Source organism: Ambystoma mexicanum, chromosome 7q (genome assembly GCF_040938575.1).
Source record: "Ambystoma mexicanum isolate Mex_15411 chromosome 7q, UKY_AmexF1_1, whole genome shotgun sequence".
Lineage (NCBI taxonomy): Eukaryota > Metazoa > Chordata > Amphibia > Caudata > Ambystomatidae > Ambystoma > Ambystoma mexicanum.
In genome coordinates, this window is record NC_090941.1 from 217,316,926 (window position 1) to 217,337,040 (window position 20,115).

The following is a 20,115-nucleotide window of genomic DNA, read 5'->3' on the forward strand; positions in this document are numbered from 1 at the left end:
AGAGCCCTGTAGGACCAGAATGTTTGGCAGCCCAAAAAAGCCCTAAAAATGCATCTCAGGCCTCGAAAAATCTACAAAACTTTGGAGGCCAGAAAAAGGCGTTTCCAATCATCCTAGACCCCCTAAAGTCCAGAAAATGTTGGCGGCCCGAAAAATATGTCACAGAGCTCCAAATGTCCCCAAAACATCGGCAGCCTGAAAAAGACCTTAATCCGCATCCTAGAACCCTGAAATTCACAAAAATATTTTCAGCCCAAAAAAGCCATTTTAGACCCCGGTAGACCAGAATGTTGGCAGCCCAAAAAAGCCATAAAAATGCACTCAGGCCTCCAAAAATCTACAAAACTTTGGAGCCCCGAAAATGGCATTTCCAGGCATCCTAGACCCCCTAAAGTCCAGAAAACGTTAGCGGCCTGAAAGATGTGTCACAGAGCTCCAAGTGTCCCAAAAACACCGGTAGCCTGAAAAAGACCTTAATCTGCATCGTAGAACCCTGAAATTCTCAAAAATATTTTCAGCCCAAAAAAGCCATCTTAGACCCCGGTAGGACCAGAATGTTTGGCAGCCCAAAAAAGCCCTATAAATGCCACTCAGGCCCCCAAAAATCTACAAAACTTTGGAGCCCCGAAAAAGACATTTCCAGGCATCCTAGACCCCCTAAAGACCAGAAACTGTTGGCAGCCCGAAACAAGTGGCACAGAGCTCCAAATGTCCCAAAAACATTGGCAGCCTGAAAAAGACCTTAATCCGCATCCTAGAACCCTGAAATTCCCAAAAATATTTTCGCCCCAAAAAAGACATTTTAGAGCCCTGTAGGACCAGAATGTTTGGCAGCACAAAAAAGCCCTAAAAATGCCCAAAAAAGTCCTAAAAATGTATCTCAGGCCTCCAAAAACCTACAAAACTTTGGAGCTACGAAAAAGGCATTTCCAGGCATCCTAGACCCCCTAAAATCCAGAAAATGTGGGCGGCCCGAAAGATGTGTCACAGAGCTCCAAATGTCCCCAAAACATCGGCAGCCTGAAAAATACCTTAATCCGCATCCTAGAACCCTGAAATTCTCAAAAATATTTTTGCCCCAAAAAAGCCATCCTAGACCCTGGTAGGACCAGAATGTTTGGCAGCCCAAAAAAGCCCTAAAAATGCCACTCAGGCCTCCAAAAATCTACAAAACTTTGGAGCCCCGAAAAAGGCATTTCCAGGCATCCTTGACCCCGTAAAATCCAGAAAATGTTGCAGCCCGAAACAAGTGTCACAGAACTCCAAATGTCCCAAAAACATTGCAGCCTGAAAAAGACCTTAATCTGCATCCTAGAACCCTGAAATTCCCAAAAATATTCTCGCCCTAAAAAAGCCATTTTAGAGACCTGTAGGAACAGAATGTTTGGCAGCCCAAAAAAGCCCTAAAAATGCATCTAAGGCCTCTAAAAATCTACACAACTTTGGAGGCCAGAAAAACGGTGTTTCCAGGCATCCTAGACCCCATAAAATCCAGAAAATGTGGGTGGCCTGAAAGATGTGTCACAGAGCTCCAAATGTCCCAAAAAATAATCGGCAGCTTGAAAAATACCTTAATCCGCATTCTAGAACCCTGAAATTCCCAAAAATATTTTCACCCCAAAACTGCCATCTTAGACTCCGGTAGGACCAGAATGTTTGGCAGCACAAAAAAGCCCTAAAAATGCATCTCAGGCCTACAAAAATCTACAAAACTTTGGATGCCAGAAACATGCGTTTCCAGGCATCCTAGACCCCCTAAAATCCAGAAAATGTGGGCGGCCCGAAAGATGTTTCACAGAGCTCCAAATGTCCCCAAAACATCGACAGCCTGAAAAACACCTTGATCCGTATCCTAGAACCCTGAAATTCTCAAAAATATTTTCAGCCCAAAAAAGCCATCTTAGACCCCGGTAGGACCAGAATGTTTGGCAGCCCAAGAAAGCCCTAAAAATGCCACTCAGGCCTCCAAAAATCTACAAAACTTTGGAACCCCGAAAAAGGCATTTCCAGGCATCCTAGACCCCCTAAAGTCCAGAAAATGTTGGCGGCCCGAAATATGTGTCACAGAGCTCCAAATGTCCCAAAAACACTGGCAACATTAAAAAGACCTTAATCCGCATCCTAGAACCCTGAAATTCCCAAAGATATTTTCGCCCCAAAAAAGCCATTTTAGAGCCCTGTAGGAACAGAATGTTTGGCAGCCCAAAAAAGCCCTAAAAATGCATCTCAGGCCTCCAAAAATCTACAAAACTTTGGAGGCCAGAAAAAGGCGTGTCCAGGCATCCTAGACCCCCTAAAATCCAGAAAATGTGGGCGGCCCGAAAGATGTGTCACAGAGCTCCAAATGTCCCAAAAATAATCGGCAGCTTGAAAAAGACTTTAATCCGCATTCTAGAACCCTGAAATTGCCAAAAATATTTTTGCCCCAAAAAAGACATTTTAGATCCCTGTAGGAACAGAATGTTTGGCAGCCCATAAAAGCCCTAAAAATGCATCTCAGGCCTCCAAAAATCTACAAAACTTTAGAGGCCAGAAACAGGTGTTTCCAGGCATCCTAGACCCCCTAAAATCCAGAAAATGTGGGCGGCCCGAAAGATGTGTCACAGAGCTCCAAATGTCCCAAAACATCGGCAGCCTGAAAAATACCTTAATCCGCATCCTAGAACCCTGAAATTCTCAAAAATATTTTTCCCCAAAAAAGCCATCTTAGACCCTGGTAGGACCAGAATGTTTGGCAGCCCAAAAAAGCCCTAAAAATGCCACTCAGGCCTCCAAAAGTCTACAAAACTTTGGAGCCCCGAAAAAGGCATTTCCAGGCATCCTAGACCCCGTAAAGTCCAGAAAATATTGCAGCCCGAAACAAGTGTCACAGAACTCCAAATGTCCCAAAAACATTGCAGCCTGAAAAAGACCTTAATCTGCATCCTAGAACCCGGAAATTCCCAAAAATATTCTTGCCCTAAAAAAGCCATTTTAGAGCCCTGTAGGAACAGAATGTTTGGCAGCCCAAAAAAGCCCTAAAAATGCATCTAAGGCCTCCAAAAATCTACAAAACTTTGGAGACCAGAAAAAGGCATTTCCAGGCATCCGAGACCCCCTAAAGTCCAGAAAATGTTAGCGGCCTGAAAGATGTGTCACAGAGCTCCAAATGTCCCAAAAAATAATCGGCAGCTTGAAAAATACCTTAATCCACATTCTAGAACCCTGAAATTCCCAAAAATATTTTCACCCCAAAAGTGCCATCTTAGACTCCGGTAGGACCAGAATGTTTGGCAGCACAAAAAAGCCCTAAAAATGCATCTCTGGTCTCCAAAAATCTACAAAACTTTGGACACACGAAAAAGGCATTTCCAGGCATCCTAGACCCCCTAAAATCCAGAAAATGTGGGTGGCCCGAAAGATGTGTCACAGAGCTCCAAATGTCCCAAAAATAATCTGCAGCTTGAAAAATACCTTAATCCGCATTCTAGAACCCTCAAATTCCCAAAAATATTTTCACCCCAAAACTGCCATCTTAGACTCCGGTAGGACCAGAATGTTTGGCAGCACAAAAAAGCCCTAAAAATGCATCTCTGGTCTCCAAAAATCTACAAAACTTTGGACAAACGAAAAAGGCATTTCCAGGCATCCTAGACCCCCTAAAATCCAGAAAATGTGGGCGGCCCGAAAGATGTGTCACAGAGCTCCAAATGTCCCAAAACATCGGCAGCCTGAAAAATACCTTAATCCGCATCCTAGAACCCTGAAATTCTCAAAAATATTTTTCCCCAAAAAAGCCATCTTAGACCCTGGTAGGACCAGAATGTTTGGCAGCCCAAAAAAGCCCTAAAAATGCCACTCAGGCCTCCAAAAATCTACAAAACTTTGGAGCCCCGAAAAAGGCATTTCCAGTCATCCTAGACCCCGTAAAGTCCAGAAAATATTGCAGCCCGAAACAAGTGTCACAGAACTCCAAATGTCCCAAAAACATTGCAGCCTGAAAAAGACCTTAATCTGCATCCTAGAACCCTGAAATTCCCAAAAATATTCTTGCCCTAAAAAAGCCATTTTAGAGCCCTGTAGGAACAGAATGTTTGGCAGCCCAAAAAAGCCCTAAAAATGCATCTAAGGCCTCCAAAAATCTACAAAACTTTGGAGACCAGAAAAAGGCATTTCCAGGCATCCGAGACCCCCTAAAGTCCAGAAAATGTTAGCGGCCTGAAAGATGTGTCACAGAGCTCCAAATGTCCCAAAAAATAATCGGCAGCTTGAAAAATACCTTAATCCACATTCTAGAACCCTGAAATTCCCAAAAATATTTTCACCCCAAAAGTGCCATCTTAGACTCCGGTAGGACCAGAATGTTTGGCAGCACAAAAAAGCCCTAAAAATGCATCTCTGGTCTCCAAAAATCTACAAAACTTTGGACACACGAAAAAGGCATTTCCAGGCATCCTAGACCCCCTAAAATCCAGAAAATGTGGGTGGCCCGAAAGATGTGTCACAGAGCTCCAAATGTCCCAAAAATAATCGGCAGCTTGAAAAATACCTTAATCCGCATTCTAGAACCCTCAAATTCCCAAAAATATTTTCACCCCAAAACTGCCATCTTAGACTCCGGTAGGACCAGAATGTTTGGCAGCACAAAAAAGCCCTAAAAATGCATCTCTGGTCTCCAAAAATCTACAAAACTTTGGACAAACGAAAAAGGCATTTCCAGGCATCCTAGACCCACTAAAGTCCAGAAAATGTTGGCGGCCCGAAATATGTGTCACAGAGCTCCAAATGTCCCAAACACATTGGCAGCCTGAAAAAGACCTTAATCCACACCCTACGACCCTGAAATTCCCAAAAATATTTTCGCCCCAAAAAAGCCATTTTAGATCCCTGTAGGACCAGTATGTTTGGCAGCCCAAAAAAGCCCTAAAAATGCATCTCACGCCTCCAAAAATCTACAAAACTTTGGTGCCCCGAAAAAAGCATTTCCAGGCATCCTAGACCCACTAAAGTCCAGAAAATGTTGGCGGCCCGAAATATGTCTCACAGAGCTCCAAATGTCCCAAAAACACTGGCAGCCTGGAAAAGAACTTAACCCGCACCCTACGACCCTGAAATTCCCAAAGATATTTTCGCCCCAAAAAAGCCATTTTAGAGCCCTGTAGGACCAGAATGTTTGGCAGCCCAAAAAAGCCCTAAAAATGCATCTCAGGCCTCGAAAAATCTACAAAACTTTGGAGGCCAGAAAAAGGCGTTTCCAATCATCCTAGACCCCCTAAAGTCCAGAAAATGTTGGCGGCCCGAAAAATATGTCACAGAGCTCCAAATGTCCCCAAAACATCGGCAGCCTGAAAAAGACCTTAATCCGCATCCTAGAACCCTGAAATTCACAAAAATATTTTCAGCCCAAAAAAGCCATTTTAGACCCCGGTAGACCAGAATGTTGGCAGCCCAAAAAAGCCATAAAAATGCACTCAGGCCTCCAAAAATCTACAAAACTTTGGAGCCCCGAAAATGGCATTTCCAGGCATCCTAGACCCCCTAAAGTCCAGAAAACGTTAGCGGCCTGAAAGATGTGTCACAGAGCTCCAAATGTCCCAAAAACATTGGCAGCCTGAAAAAGACCCTAATCCACATCCTAGAACCTGGAAATTCCCAAAAATATTTTCGCCCCAAAACAGCCATCTTAGACTCCGGTAGGACCAGAATGTTTGGCAGCACAAAAAAGCCCTAAAAATGCATCTCAGGTCTCCAAAAATCTACAAAACTTTGGACCCACGAAAAAGACGTTTCCAGTCATCATACACCCCCTAAAGTCCAGAAAATGTTGGCGGCCCGAAAGCTGTGTCACAGAGCTCCAAATGTCCCTAAAACATCGGCAGCCTGAAATAGACCTTAATTCGCATCCTAGAACCCTGAAATTCCCAAAAATATTTTCACCCCAAAAAAGACATTTTAGATCCCTGTAGGAACAGAATGTTTGACAGCCCAAAAAAGTCCTAAAAATGCATCTCAGGCCTCCAAAAATCTACAAAACTTTGGAGGCCAGAAACAGGCGTTTCCAGGCATCCTAGACCCCCTGAAATCCAGAAAATGTGGGCGGCCCGAAAGATGTGTCACAGACCTCCAAATGTCCCCAAAACATTGGCAGCCTGAAAAAGACCTTAATCCACATCCTAGAACCCTGAAATTCTCAAAAATATTTTCAGCCCAAAAAAGCCATCTTAGACCCCGGTAGACCAGAATGTTTGGCAGCCCAAAAAAGCCATAAAAATGCCACTCAGGCCTCCAAAAATCTACAAAACTTTGGAGCCCCAAAAAAGACATTTCCAGGCACCCTAGACCCCCTAAAGTCCAGAAAATGTTGGCAGCCCGAAACAAGTGTCACAGAGCTCCAAATGTCCAAAAAACATTGGCAGCCTGAAAAAGACCTTAATCCGCATCCTAGAACCCTGAAATTCCCAAAAATATTTTCGCCCCAAAAAAGACATTTTAGATCCCTGTAGGAACAGAATGTTTGGCAGCCCAAAAAAGCCCTAAAAATGCATCTCAGGCCTCCAAAAATCTACAAAACTTTGGAGGCTAGAAACAGGTGTTTCCCGGCATCCTAGACCCCCTGAAATCCAGAAAATGTGGGCGGCCCGAAAGATGTGTCACAGAGCTCCAAATGTCCCCAAAACATCGGCAGCCTGAAAAAGACCTTAATCTGCATCCTAGAACCCTGAAATTCTCAAAAATATTTTCAGCCTGAAAAAGCCATCTTAGACCCCGGTAGGACCAGACTGTTTGGCAGCCCAAAAAAGCCCTAAAAATGCCACTCAGGCCTCCATAAATCTACAAAACTTTGGAGCCCCGAAAAAGGCATTTCCAGGCATCCTAGACCCTGTAAAGTCCAGAAAATGTTGCAGCCCGAAACTAGTGTTACAGAGCTCCAAATGTCCCAAAAACATTGGCAGCCTGAAAAAGACCTTAATCTGCATCCTAGAACCCTGAAATTCCCAAAAATATTCTTGCCCCAAAAAAGCCATTTTAGAGCCCTGTAGGAACAGAATGTTTGGCAGCCCAAAAAAGCCCTAAAAATGCATCTCAGGCCTCCAAAAATCTACAAAACTTTGGAGGCCAGAAACAGGCGTTTCCAGGCATCCTAGACCCCCTAAAATCCAGAAAATGTGGGCGGCCTGAAAGATGTGTCACAGAGCTCCAAATGTCCCCAAAACATCGGCAGCCTGAAAAAGACCTTAATCCACATCCTAGAACCCTGAAATTCTCAAAAATATTTTCAGCCCAAACAAGCCATCTTAGACCCCGGTAGTCCAGAATGTTTGGCAGCCCAAAAAAGCCCTAAAATTGCCACTCAGGCCTCCAAAAATCTACAAAACTTTAGAGTCCCGAAAAAGGCATTTCCAGGCATCCTAGACCCCCTAAAGTCCAGAAAATGTTGGCAGCCCGAAACAAGTGTCACAGAGCTCCAAATGCCCCAAAAACATTGGCAGCCTGAAAAAGACCTTAATCTGCATCGTAGAACCCTGAAATTCTCAAAAATATTTTCAGCCCAAAAAAGCCATCTTAGACCCCAGTAGGACCAGAATGTTTGGCAGCCCAAAAAAGCCCTAAAAATGCATCTCAGGCCTCCATAAATCTATTAAACTTTGGTGCCCCGAAAAAGGCATTTCCAGGCATCCTAGACCCCCTAAAGTCCAGAAAATGTTTCCAGCCCGAAACAAGTGTCACAGAGCTCCAAATGTCCCAAAAACATTGGCAGCCTGAAAAAGACCTTAATCCGCATCCTAGAACCCTGAAATTGCCAAAAATATTTTTGCCCCAAAAAAGACATTTTATATCCCTGTAGCAACAGAATGTTTGGCAGCCCATAAAAGCCCTAAAAATGCATCTCAGGCCTCCAAAAATCAACAAAACTTTGGAGGCCAGAAACAGGTGTTTCCAGGCATCCTAGACCCCCTAAAATCCAGAAAATGTGGGCAGCCCGAAAGATGTGTCACAGAGCTCCAAATGTCCCCAAAACATCGGCAGCCTGAAAAATACCTTAATCCGCATCCTAGAACCCTGAAATTCTCAAAAATATTTTTGCCCCAAAAAAGCCATCTTAGACCCTGGTAGGACCAGAATGTTTGGCAGCCCAAAAAAGCCCTAAAAATGCCACTCAGGCCTCCAAAAATCTACAAAACTTTGGAGCCCCGAAAAAGGCATTTCCAGGCATCCTTGACCCCGTAAAGTCCAGAAAATGTTGCAGCCCGAAACAAGTGTCGCAGAACTCCAAATGTCCCAAAAACATTGCAGCCTGAAAAAGACCTTAATCTGCATCCTAGAACCCTGAAATTCCCAAAAATATTCTCGCCCTAAAAAAGCCATTTTAGAGACCTGTAGGAACAGAATGTTTGGCAGCCCAAAAAAGCCCTAAAAATGCATCTCAAGCCTCCGAAAATCTACAAAACTTTGGAGGCCAGAAACAGGCGTTTCCAGGCATCCTAGAACCCCTAAAATCCAGAAAATGTGGGCGGCCCGAAAGATGTGTCACAGAGCTCCAAATGTCCCCAAAACATTGGCAGCCCGAGCAAGACCTTAATCCGCATCCTAGAACCCTGAAATTCTCAAAAATATTTTCAGCCCAAAAAAGCCATCTTAGACCATGGTAGGACCAGAATGTTTAGCAGCCCAAAAAAGCCCTAAAAATGTCACTCAGGCCTCCAAAAATCTACAAAACTTTGGAACCCCGAAAAAGGCATTTCCAGGCATCCTAGACCCCCTAAAATCCAGAAAATGTTGGCGGCCCGAAATATGTGTCACAGAGCTCCAAATGTCCCAAACACACTGGCAACATTAAAAAGACCTTAATCCGCATCCTAGAACCCTGAAATTCCCAAAGATATTTTCGCCCCAAAAAAGCCATTTTAGAGCCCTGTAGGAACAGAATGTTTGGCAGCCCAAAAAAGCCCTAAAAATGCATCTCAGGCCTCCAAAAATCTACAAAACTTTGGTGCCCTGAAAAAGGCATTTCCAGGCATCCTAGACCCACTAAAGTCCAGAAAATGTTGGCGGCCCGAAATATGTGTCACGGAGCTCCAAATGTCCCAAAAACATTGCAGCCTGAAAAAGACCTTAATCTGCATCCTAGAACCCTGAAATTCCCAAAAATATTCTCGCCCTAAAAAAGCCATTTTAGAGCCCTGTAGGACCAGAATGTTTGGCAGCCCAAAAAAGCCCTAAAAATGCATCTCAGACCTCCAAAAATCTAAAAAACTTTGGAGGCCAGAAAAACGGTGTTTCCAGGCATCCTAGACCCCATAAAATCCAGAAAATGTGGGTGGCCTGAAAGCTGTGTCACAGAGCTCCAAATGTCCCAAAAAATAATCGGCAGCTTGAAAAATACCTTAATCCGCATTCTAGAACCCTGAAATTCCCAAAAATATTTTCACCCCAAAACTGCCATCTTAGACTCCGGTAGGACCAGAATGTTTGGCAGCACAAAAAAGCCCTAAAAATGCATCTCAGGCCTACAAAAATCTACAAAACTTTGGAGGCAAGAAACATGCGTTTCCAGGCATCCTAGACCCCCTAAAATCCAGAAAATGTGGGCGGCCCGAAAGATGTTTCGCAGAGCTCCAAATGTCCCCAAAACATCGACAGCCTGAAAAACACCTTGATCCGTATCCTAGAACCCTGAAATTCTCAAAAATATTTTCAGCCCAAAAAAGCCATCTTAGACCCCGGTAGGACCAGAATGTTTGGCAGCCCAAGAAAGCCCTAAAAATGCCACTCAGGCCTCCAAAAATCTACAAAACTTTGGAACCCCGAAAAAGGCACTTCCAGGCATCCTAGACCCCCTAAAGTCCAGAAAATGTTGGCGGCCCGAAATATGTGTCACAGAGGTCCAAATGTCCCAAAAACACTGGCAACATTAAAAAGACCTTAATCCGCATCCTAGAACCCTGAAATTCCCAAAGATATTTTCGCCCCAAAAAAGCCATTTTAGAGCCCTGTAGGAACAGAATGTTTGGCAGCCCAAAAAAGCCCTAAAAATGCATCTCAGGCCTCCAAAAATCTACAAAACTTTGGAAGCCAGAAAAAGGCGCTTCCAGGCATCCTAGACCCCCTAAAATCCAGAAAATGTGGGCGGCCCGAAAGATGTGTCACAGAGCTCCAAATGTCCCAAAAATAATCGGCAGCTTGAAAAAGACCTTAATCCGCATTCTAGAACCCTGAAATTCCCAAAAATATTTTCACCCCAAAACAGCCATCTTAGACTCCGGTAGGACCAGAATGTTTGGCAGCCCAAAAAAGCCCTAAAAATGCATTTCAGGCCTCCAAAAATCTACAAAACTTTGGTGCCCAGAAAAAGGCATTTCCAGGCATCCTAGACCCACTAAAGTCCAGAAAATGTTGGCGGCCCGAAATATGTGTCACAGAGCTCCAAATGTCCCAAAAACACTGGCAGCCTGAAAAAGACCTTAATCCGTATTCTAGAACCCTGAAATTCCCAAAGATATTTTCGCCCCAAAAAAGCCATTTTAGAGCCCTGTAGGACCAGAATGTTTGGCAGCCCAAAAAAGCCCTAAAAATGCATCTCAAGCCTCCAAAAATCTACACAACTTTGGTGGCCAGAAACAGGCGTTTCCAGGCATCCTAGAACCCCTAAAATCCAGAAAATGTGGGCGGCCCGAAAGATGTGTCACAGAGCTCCAAATGTCCCCAAAACATCGGCAGCCCGAACAAGACCTTAATCCGCATCCTAGAACCCTGAAATTCTCAAAAATATTTTCAGCCCAAAAAAGCCATCTTAGACCATGGTAGGACCAGAATGTTTAGCAGCCCAAAAAAGCCCTAAAAATGTCACTCAGGCCTCCAAAAATCTACAAAACTTTGGAACCCCGAAAAAGGCATTTCCAGGCATCCTAGACCCCCTAAAGTCCAGAAAATGTTGGCGGCCCGAAATATGTGTCACAGAGCTCCAAATGTCCCAAAAACACTGGCAACATTAAAAAGACCTTAATCCGCATCCTAGAACCCTGAAATTCCCAAAGATATTTTCGCCCCAAAAAAGCCATTTTAGAGCCCTGTAGGAACAGAATGTTTGGCAGCCCAAAAAAGCCCTAAAAATTCATCTCAGGCCTCCAAAAATCTACAAAACTTTGGAAGCCAGAAAAAGGCGTTTCCAGGCATCCTAGACCCCCTAAAATCCAGAAAATGTGGGCGGCCCGAAAGATGTGTCACAGAGCTCCAAATGTCCCAAAAATAATCGGCAGCTTGAAAAAGACCTTAATCCGCATTCTAGAACCCTGAAATTCCCAAAAATATTTTCACCCCAAAACAGCCATCTTAGACTCCGGTAGGACCAGAATGTTTGGCAGCCCAAAAAAGCCCTAAAAATGCATCTCAGGCCTCCAAAAATCTACAAAACTTTGGTGCCCTGAAAAAGGCATTTCCAGGCATCCTAGACCCACTAAAGTCCAGAAAATGATGGCGGCCTGAAATATGTGTCACGGAGCTCCAAATGTCCCAAAAACATTGCAGCCTGAAAAAGACCTTAATCTGCATCCTAGAACCCTGAAATTCCCAAAAATATTCTCGCCCTAAAAAAGCCATTTTAGAGACCTGTAGGAACAGAATGTTTGGCAGCCCAAAAAAGCCCTAAAAATGCATCTAAGGCCCCCAAAAATCTAAAAAACTTTGGAGGCCAGAAAAAGGCATTTCCAGGCATCCGAGACCCCCTAAAGTCCAGAAAATGTTAGCGGCCTGAAAGATGTGTCACAGAGCTCCAAATGTCCCAAAAACACTGGCATCCTGAAAAAGACCGTAATCCGCATCCTAGAACCCTGAAATTCCCAAAGATATTTTCGCCCCAAAAAAGCCATTTTAGAGCCCTGTAGGACCAGAATGTTTGGCAGCCCAAAAAAGCCCTAAAAATGCATCTCAGACCTCCAAAAATCTAAAAAACTTTGGAGGCCAGAAAAACGGTGTTTCCAGGCATCCTAGACCCCATAAAATCCAGAAAATGTGGGTGGCCTGAAAGATGTGTCACAGAGCTCCAAATGTCCCAAAAAATAATCGGCAGCTTGAAAAATACCTTAATCCGCATACTAGAACCCTGAAATTCCCAAAAATATTTTCACCCCAAAACTGCCATCTTAGACTCCGGTAGGACCAGAATGTTTGGCAGCACAAAAAAGCCCTAAAAATGCATCTCAGGCCTACAAAAATCTACAAAACTTTGGAGGCCAGAAACATGCGTTTCCAGGCATCCTAGACCCCCTAAAATCCAGAAAATGTGGGCGGCCCGAAAGATGTTTCACAGAGCTCCAAATGTCCCCAAAACATCGACAGCCTGAAAAACACCTTGATCCGTATCCTAGAACCCTGAAATTCTCAAAAATATTTTCAGCCCAAAAAAGCCATCTTAGACCCCGGTAGGACCAGAATGTTTGGCAGCCCAAGAAAGCCCTAAAAATGCCACTCAGGCCTCCAAAAATCTACAAAACTTTGGAACCCCGAAAAAGGCATTTCCAGGCATCCTAGACCCCCTAAAGTCCAGAAAATGTTGGCGGCCCGAAATATGTGTCACAGAGCTCCAAATGTCCCAAAAACACTGGCAACATTAATAAGACCTTAATCCGCATCCTAGAACCCTGAAATTCCCAAAGATATTTTCGCCCCAAAAAAGCCATTTTAGAGCCCTGTAGGAACAGAATGTTTGGCAGCCCAAAAAAGCCCTAAAAATGCATCTCAGGCCTCCAAAAATCTAAAAAACTTTGGAGGCCAGAAAAAGGCGTTTCCAGGCATCCTAGACCCCCTAAAATCCAGAAAATGTGGGCGGCCCGAAAGATGTGTCACAGAGCTCCAAATGTCCCAAAAATAATCGGCAGCTTGAAAAAGACTTTAATCCGCATTCTAGAACCCTGAAATTGCCAAAAATATTTTTGCCCCAAAAAAGACATTTTAGATCCCTGTAGGAACAGAATGTTTGGCAGCCCATAAAAGCCCTAAAAATGCATCTCAGGCCTCCAAAAATCTACAAAACTTTGGAGGCCAGAAACAGGTGTTTCCAGGCATCCTAGACCCCCTAAAATCCAGAAAATGTGGGCGGCCCGAAAGATGTGTCACAGAGCTCCAAATGTCCCCAAAACATCGGCAGCCTGAAAAATACCTTAATCCGCATCCTAGAACCCTGAAATTCTCAAAAATATTTTTGCCCCAAAAAAGCCATCTTAGACCCTGGTAGGACCAGAATGTTTGGCAGCCCAAAAAAGCCCTAAAAATGCCACTCAGGCCTCCAAAAATCTACAAAACTTTGGAGCCCCGAAAAAGGCATTTCCAGGCATCCTAGACCCCGTAAAGTCCAGAAAATATTGCAGCCCGAAACAAGTGTCACAGAACTCCAAATGTCCCAAAAACATTGCAGCCTGAAAAAGACCTTAATCTGCATCCTAGAACCCTGAAATTCCCAAAAATATTCTCGCCCTAAAAAAGCCATTTTAGAGCCCTATAGGAACAGAATGTTTGGCAGCCCAAAAAAGCCCTAAAAATGCATCTAAGGCCTCCAAAAATCTACAAAACTTTGGAGGCCAGAAAAAGGCATTTCCAGGCATCCGAGACCCCCTAAAGTCCAGAAAATGTTAGCGGCCTGAAAGATGTGTCACAGAGCTCCAAATGTCCCAAAAACACTGGCAGCCTGAAAAAGACCTTAATCCGCATCCTAGAACCCTGAAATTCCCAAAGATATTTTCGCCCCAAAAAAGCCATTTTAGAGCCCTGTAGGACCAGAATGTTTGGCAGCCCAAAAAAGCCCTAAAAATGCATCTCAGACCTCCAAAAATCTAAAAAACTTTGGAGGCCAGAAAAACGGTGTTTCCAGGCATCCTAGACCCCATAAAATCCAGAAAATGTGGGTGGCCTGAAAGATGTGTCACAGAGCTCCAAATGTCCCAAAAAATAATCGGCAGCTTGAAAAATACCTTAATCCGCATTCTAGAACCCTGAAATTCCCAAAAATATTTTCACCCCAAAACTGCCATCTTAGACTCCGGTAGGACCAGAATGTTTGGCAGCACAAAAAAGCCCTAAAAATGCATCTCAGGCCTACAAAAATCTACAAAACTTTGGAGGCAAGAAACATGCGTTTCCAGGCATCCTAGACCCCCTAAAATCCAGAAAATGTGGGCGGCCCGAAAGATGTTTCACAGAGCTCCAAATGTCCCCAAAACATCGACAGCCTGAAAAACACCTTGATCCGCATCCTAGAACCCTGAAATTCTCAAAAATATTTTCAGCCCAAAAAAGTCATCTTAGACCCCGGTAGACCAGAATGTTTGGCAGCCCAAAAAAGCCCTAAAATTGCCACTCAGGCCTCCAAAAATCTACAAAACTTTAGAGTCCCGAAAAAGGCATTTCCAGGCATCCTAGACCCCCTAAAGTCCAGAAAATGTTGGCAGCCCGAAACAAGTGTCACAGAGCTCCAAATGCCCCAAAAACATTGGCAGCCTGAAAAAGACCTTAATCTGCATCGTAGAACCCTGAAATTCTCAAAAATATTTTCAGCCCAAAAAAGCCATCTTAGACCCCAGTAGGACCAGAATGTTTGGCAGCCCAAAAAAGCCCTAAAAATGCATCTCAGGCCTCCATAAATCTATTAAACTTTGGTGCCCCGAAAAAGGCATTTCCAGGCATCCTAGACCCCCTAAAGTCCAGAAAATGTTTCCAGCCCGAAACAAGTGTCACAGAGCTCCAAATGTCCCAAAAACATTGGCAGCCTGAAAAAGACCTTAATCCGCATCCTAGAACCCTGAAATTGCCAAAAATATTTTTGCCCCAAAAAAGACATTTTATATCCCTGTAGCAACAGAATGTTTGGCAGCCCATAAAAGCCCTAAAAATGCATCTCAGGCCTCCAAAAATCAACAAAACTTTGGAGGCCAGAAACAGGTGTTTCCAGGCATCCTAGACCCCCTAAAATCCAGAAAATGTGGGCAGCCCGAAAGATGTGTCACAGAGCTCCAAATGTCCCCAAAACATCGGCAGCCTGAAAAATACCTTAATCCGCATCCTAGAACCCTGAAATTCTCAAAAATATTTTTGCCCCAAAAAAGCCATCTTAGACCCTGGTAGGACCAGAATGTTTGGCAGCCCAAAAAAGCCCTAAAAATGCCACTCAGGCCTCCAAAAATCTACAAAACTTTGGAGCCCCGAAAAAGGCATTTCCAGGCATCCTTGACCCCGTAAAGTCCAGAAAATGTTGCAGCCCGAAACAAGTGTCGCAGAACTCCAAATGTCCCAAAAACATTGCAGCCTGAAAAAGACCTTAATCTGCATCCTAGAACCCTGAAATTCCCAAAAATATTCTCGCCCTAAAAAAGCCATTTTAGAGACCTGTAGGAACAGAATGTTTGGCAGCCCAAAAAAGCCCTAAAAATGCATCTCAAGCCTCCGAAAATCTACAAAACTTTGGAGGCCAGAAACAGGCGTTTCCAGGCATCCTAGAACCCCTAAAATCCAGAAAATGTGGGCGGCCCGAAAGATGTGTCACAGAGCTCCAAATGTCCCCAAAACATTGGCAGCCCGAGCAAGACCTTAATCCGCATCCTAGAACCCTGAAATTCTCAAAAATATTTTCAGCCCAAAAAAGCCATCTTAGACCATGGTAGGACCAGAATGTTTAGCAGCCCAAAAAAGCCCTAAAAATGTCACTCAGGCCTCCAAAAATCTACAAAACTTTGGAACCCCGAAAAAGGCATTTCCAGGCATCCTAGACCCCCTAAAATCCAGAAAATGTTGGCGGCCCGAAATATGTGTCACAGAGCTCCAAATGTCCCAAACACACTGGCAACATTAAAAAGACCTTAATCCGCATCCTAGAACCCTGAAATTCCCAAAGATATTTTCGCCCCAAAAAAGCCATTTTAGAGCCCTGTAGGAACAGAATGTTTGGCAGCCCAAAAAAGCCCTAAAAATGCATCTCAGGCCTCCAAAAATCTACAAAACTTTGGTGCCCTGAAAAAGGCATTTCCAGGCATCCTAGACCCACTAAAGTCTAGAAAATGTTGGCGGCCCGAAATATGTGTCACGGAGCTCCAAATGTCCCAAAAACATTGCAGCCTGAAAAAGACCTTAATCTGCATCCTAGAACCCTGAAATTCCCAAAAATATTCTCGCCCTAAAAAAGCCATTTTAGAGCCCTGTAGGACCAGAATGTTTGGCAGCCCAAAAAAGCCCTAAAAATGCATCTCAGACCTCCAAAAATCTAAAAAACTTTGGAGGCCAGAAAAACGGTGTTTCCAGGCATCCTAGACCCCATAAAATCCAGAAAATGTGGGTGGCCTGAAAGCTGTGTCACAGAGCTCCAAATGTCCCAAAAAATAATCGGCAGCTTGAAAAATACCTTAATCCGCATTCTAGAACCCTGAAATTCCCAAAAATATTTTCACCCCAAAACTGCCATCTTAGACTCCGGTAGGACCAGAATGTTTGGCAGCACAAAAAAGCCCTAAAAATGCATCTCAGGCCTACAAAAATCTACAAAACTTTGGAGGCAAGAAACATGCGTTTCCAGGCATCCTAGACCCCCTAAAATCCAGAAAATGTGGGCGGCCCGAAAGATGTTTCGCAGAGCTCCAAATGTCCCCAAAACATCGACAGCCTGAAAAACACCTTGATCCGTATCCTAGAACCCTGAAATTCTCAAAAATATTTTCAGCCCAAAAAAGCCATCTTAGACCCCGGTAGGACCAGAATGTTTGGCAGCCCAAGAAAGCCCTAAAAATGCCACTCAGGCCTCCAAAAATCTACAAAACTTTGGAACCCCGAAAAAGGCACTTCCAGGCATCCTAGACCCCCTAAAGTCCAGAAAATGTTGGCGGCCCGAAATATGTGTCACAGAGGTCCAAATGTCCCAAAAACACTGGCAACATTAAAAAGACCTTAATCCGCATCCTAGAACCCTGAAATTCCCAAAGATATTTTCGCCCCAAAAAAGCCATTTTAGAGCCCTGTAGGAACAGAATGTTTGGCAGCCCAAAAAAGCCCTAAAAATGCATCTCAGGCCTCCAAAAATCTACAAAACTTTGGAAGCCAGAAAAAGGCGCTTCCAGGCATCCTAGACCCCCTAAAATCCAGAAAATGTGGGCGGCCCGAAAGATGTGTCACAGAGCTCCAAATGTCCCAAAAATAATCGGCAGCTTGAAAAAGACCTTAATCCGCATTCTAGAACCCTGAAATTCCCAAAAATATTTTCACCCCAAAACAGCCATCTTAGACTCCGGTAGGACCAGAATGTTTGGCAGCCCAAAAAAGCCCTAAAAATGCATTTCAGGCCTCCAAAAATCTACAAAACTTTGGTGCCCAGAAAAAGGCATTTCCAGGCATCCTAGACCCACTAAAGTCCAGAAAATGTTGGCGGCCCGAAATATGTGTCACAGAGCTCCAAATGTCCCAAAAACACTGGCAGCCTGAAAAAGACCTTAATCCGTATTCTAGAACCCTGAAATTCCCAAAGATATTTTCGCCCCAAAAAAGCCATTTTAGAGCCCTGTAGGACCAGAATGTTTGGCAGCCCAAAAAAGCCCTAAAAATGCATCTCAAGCCTCCAAAAATCTACACAACTTTGGTGGCCAGAAACAGGCGTTTCCAGGCATCCTAGAACCCCTAAAATCCAGAAAATGTGGGCGGCCCGAAAGATGTGTCACAGAGCTCCAAATGTCCCCAAAACATCGGCAGCCCGAACAAGACCTTAATCCGCATCCTAGAACCCTGAAATTCTCAAAAATATTTTCAGCCCAAAAAAGCCATCTTAGACCATGGTAGGACCAGAATGTTTAGCAGCCCAAAAAAGCCCTAAAAATGTCACTCAGGCCTCCAAAAATCTACAAAACTTTGGAACCCCGAAAAAGGCATTTCCAGGCATCCTAGACCCCCTAAAGTCCAGAAAATGTTGGCGGCCCGAAATATGTGTCACAGAGCTCCAAATGTCCCAAAAACACTGGCAACATTAAAAAGACCTTAATCCGCATCCTAGAACCCTGAAATTCCCAAAGATATTTTCGCCCCAAAAAAGCCATTTTAGAGCCCTGTAGGAACAGAATGTTTGGCAGCCCAAAAAAGCCCTAAAAATTCATCTCAGGCCTCCAAAAATCTACAAAACTTTGGAAGCCAGAAAAAGGCGTTTCCAGGCATCCTAGACCCCCTAAAATCCAGAAAATGTGGGCGGCCCGAAAGATGTGTCACAGAGCTCCAAATGTCCCAAAAATAATCGGCAGCTTGAAAAAGACCTTAATCCGCATTCTAGAACCCTGAAATTCCCAAAAATATTTTCACCCCAAAACAGCCATCTTAGACTCCGGTAGGACCAGAATGTTTGGCAGCCCAAAAAAGCCCTAAAAATGCATCTCAGGCCTCCAAAAATCTACAAAACTTTGGTGCCCTGAAAAAGGCATTTCCAGGCATCCTAGACCCACTAAAGTCCAGAAAATGATGGCGGCCTGAAATATGTGTCACGGAGCTCCAAATGTCCCAAAAACATTGCAGCCTGAAAAAGACCTTAATCTGCATCCTAGAACCCTGAAATTCCCAAAAATATTCTCGCCCTAAAAAAGCCATTTTAGAGACCTGTAGGAACAGAATGTTTGGCAGCCCAAAAAAGCCCTAAAAATGCATCTAAGGCCCCCAAAAATCTAAAAAACTTTGGAGGCCAGAAAAAGGCATTTCCAGGCATCCGAGACCCCCTAAAGTCCAGAAAATGTTAGCGGCCTGAAAGATGTGTCACAGAGCTCCAAATGTCCCAAAAACACTGGCATCCTGAAAAAGACCGTAATCCGCATCCTAGAACCCTGAAATTCCCAAAGATATTTTCGCCCCAAAAAAGCCATTTTAGAGCCCTGTAGGACCAGAATGTTTGGCAGCCCAAAAAAGCCCTAAAAATGCATCTCAGACCTCCAAAAATCTAAAAAACTTTGGAGGCCAGAAAAACGGTGTTTCCAGGCATCCTAGACCCCATAAAATCCAGAAAATGTGGGTGGCCTGAAAGATGTGTCACAGAGCTCCAAATGTCCCAAAAAATAATCGGCAGCTTGAAAAATACCTTAATCCGCATACTAGAACCCTGAAATTCCCAAAAATATTTTCACCCCAAAACTGCCATCTTAGACTCCGGTAGGACCAGAATGTTTGGCAGCACAAAAAAGCCCTAAAAATGCATCTCAGGCCTACAAAAATCTACAAAACTTTGGAGGCCAGAAACATGCGTTTCCAGGCATCCTAGACCCCCTAAAATCCAGAAAATGTGGGCGGCCCGAAAGATGTTTCACAGAGCTCCAAATGTCCCCAAAACATCGACAGCCTGAAAAACACCTTGATCCGTATCCTAGAACCCTGAAATTCTCAAAAATATTTTCAGCCCAAAAAAGCCATCTTAGACCCCGGTAGGACCAGAATGTTTGGCAGCCCAAGAAAGCCCTAAAAATGCCACTCAGGCCTCCAAAAATCTACAAAACTTTGGAACCCCGAAAAAGGCATTTCCAGGCATCCTAGACCCCCTAAAGTCCAGAAAATGTTGGCGGCCCGAAATATGTGTCACAGAGCTCCAAATGTCCCAAAAACACTGGCAACATTAATAAGACCTTAATCCGCATCCTAGAACCCTGAAATTCCCAAAGATATTTTCGCCCCAAAAAAGCCATTTTAGAGCCCTGTAGGAACAGAATGTTTGGCAGCCCAAAAAAGCCCTAAAAATGCATCTCAGGCCTCCAAAAATCTAAAAAACTTTGGAGGCCAGAAAAAGGCGTTTCCAGGCATCCTAGACCCCCTAAAATCCAGAAAATGTGGGCGGCCCGAAAGATGTGTCACAGAGCTCCAAATGTCCCAAAAATAATCGGCAGCTTGAAAAAGACTTTAATCCGCATTCTAGAACCCTGAAATTGCCAAAAATATTTTTGCCCCAAAAAAGACATTTTAGATCCCTGTAGGAACAGAATGTTTGGCAGCCCATAAAAGCCCTAAAAATGCATCTCAGGCCTCCAAAAATCTACAAAACTTTGGAGGCCAGAAACAGGTGTTTCCAGGCATCCTAGACCCCCTAAAATCCAGAAAATGTGGGCGGCCCGAAAGATGTGTCACAGAGCTCCAAATGTCCCCAAAACA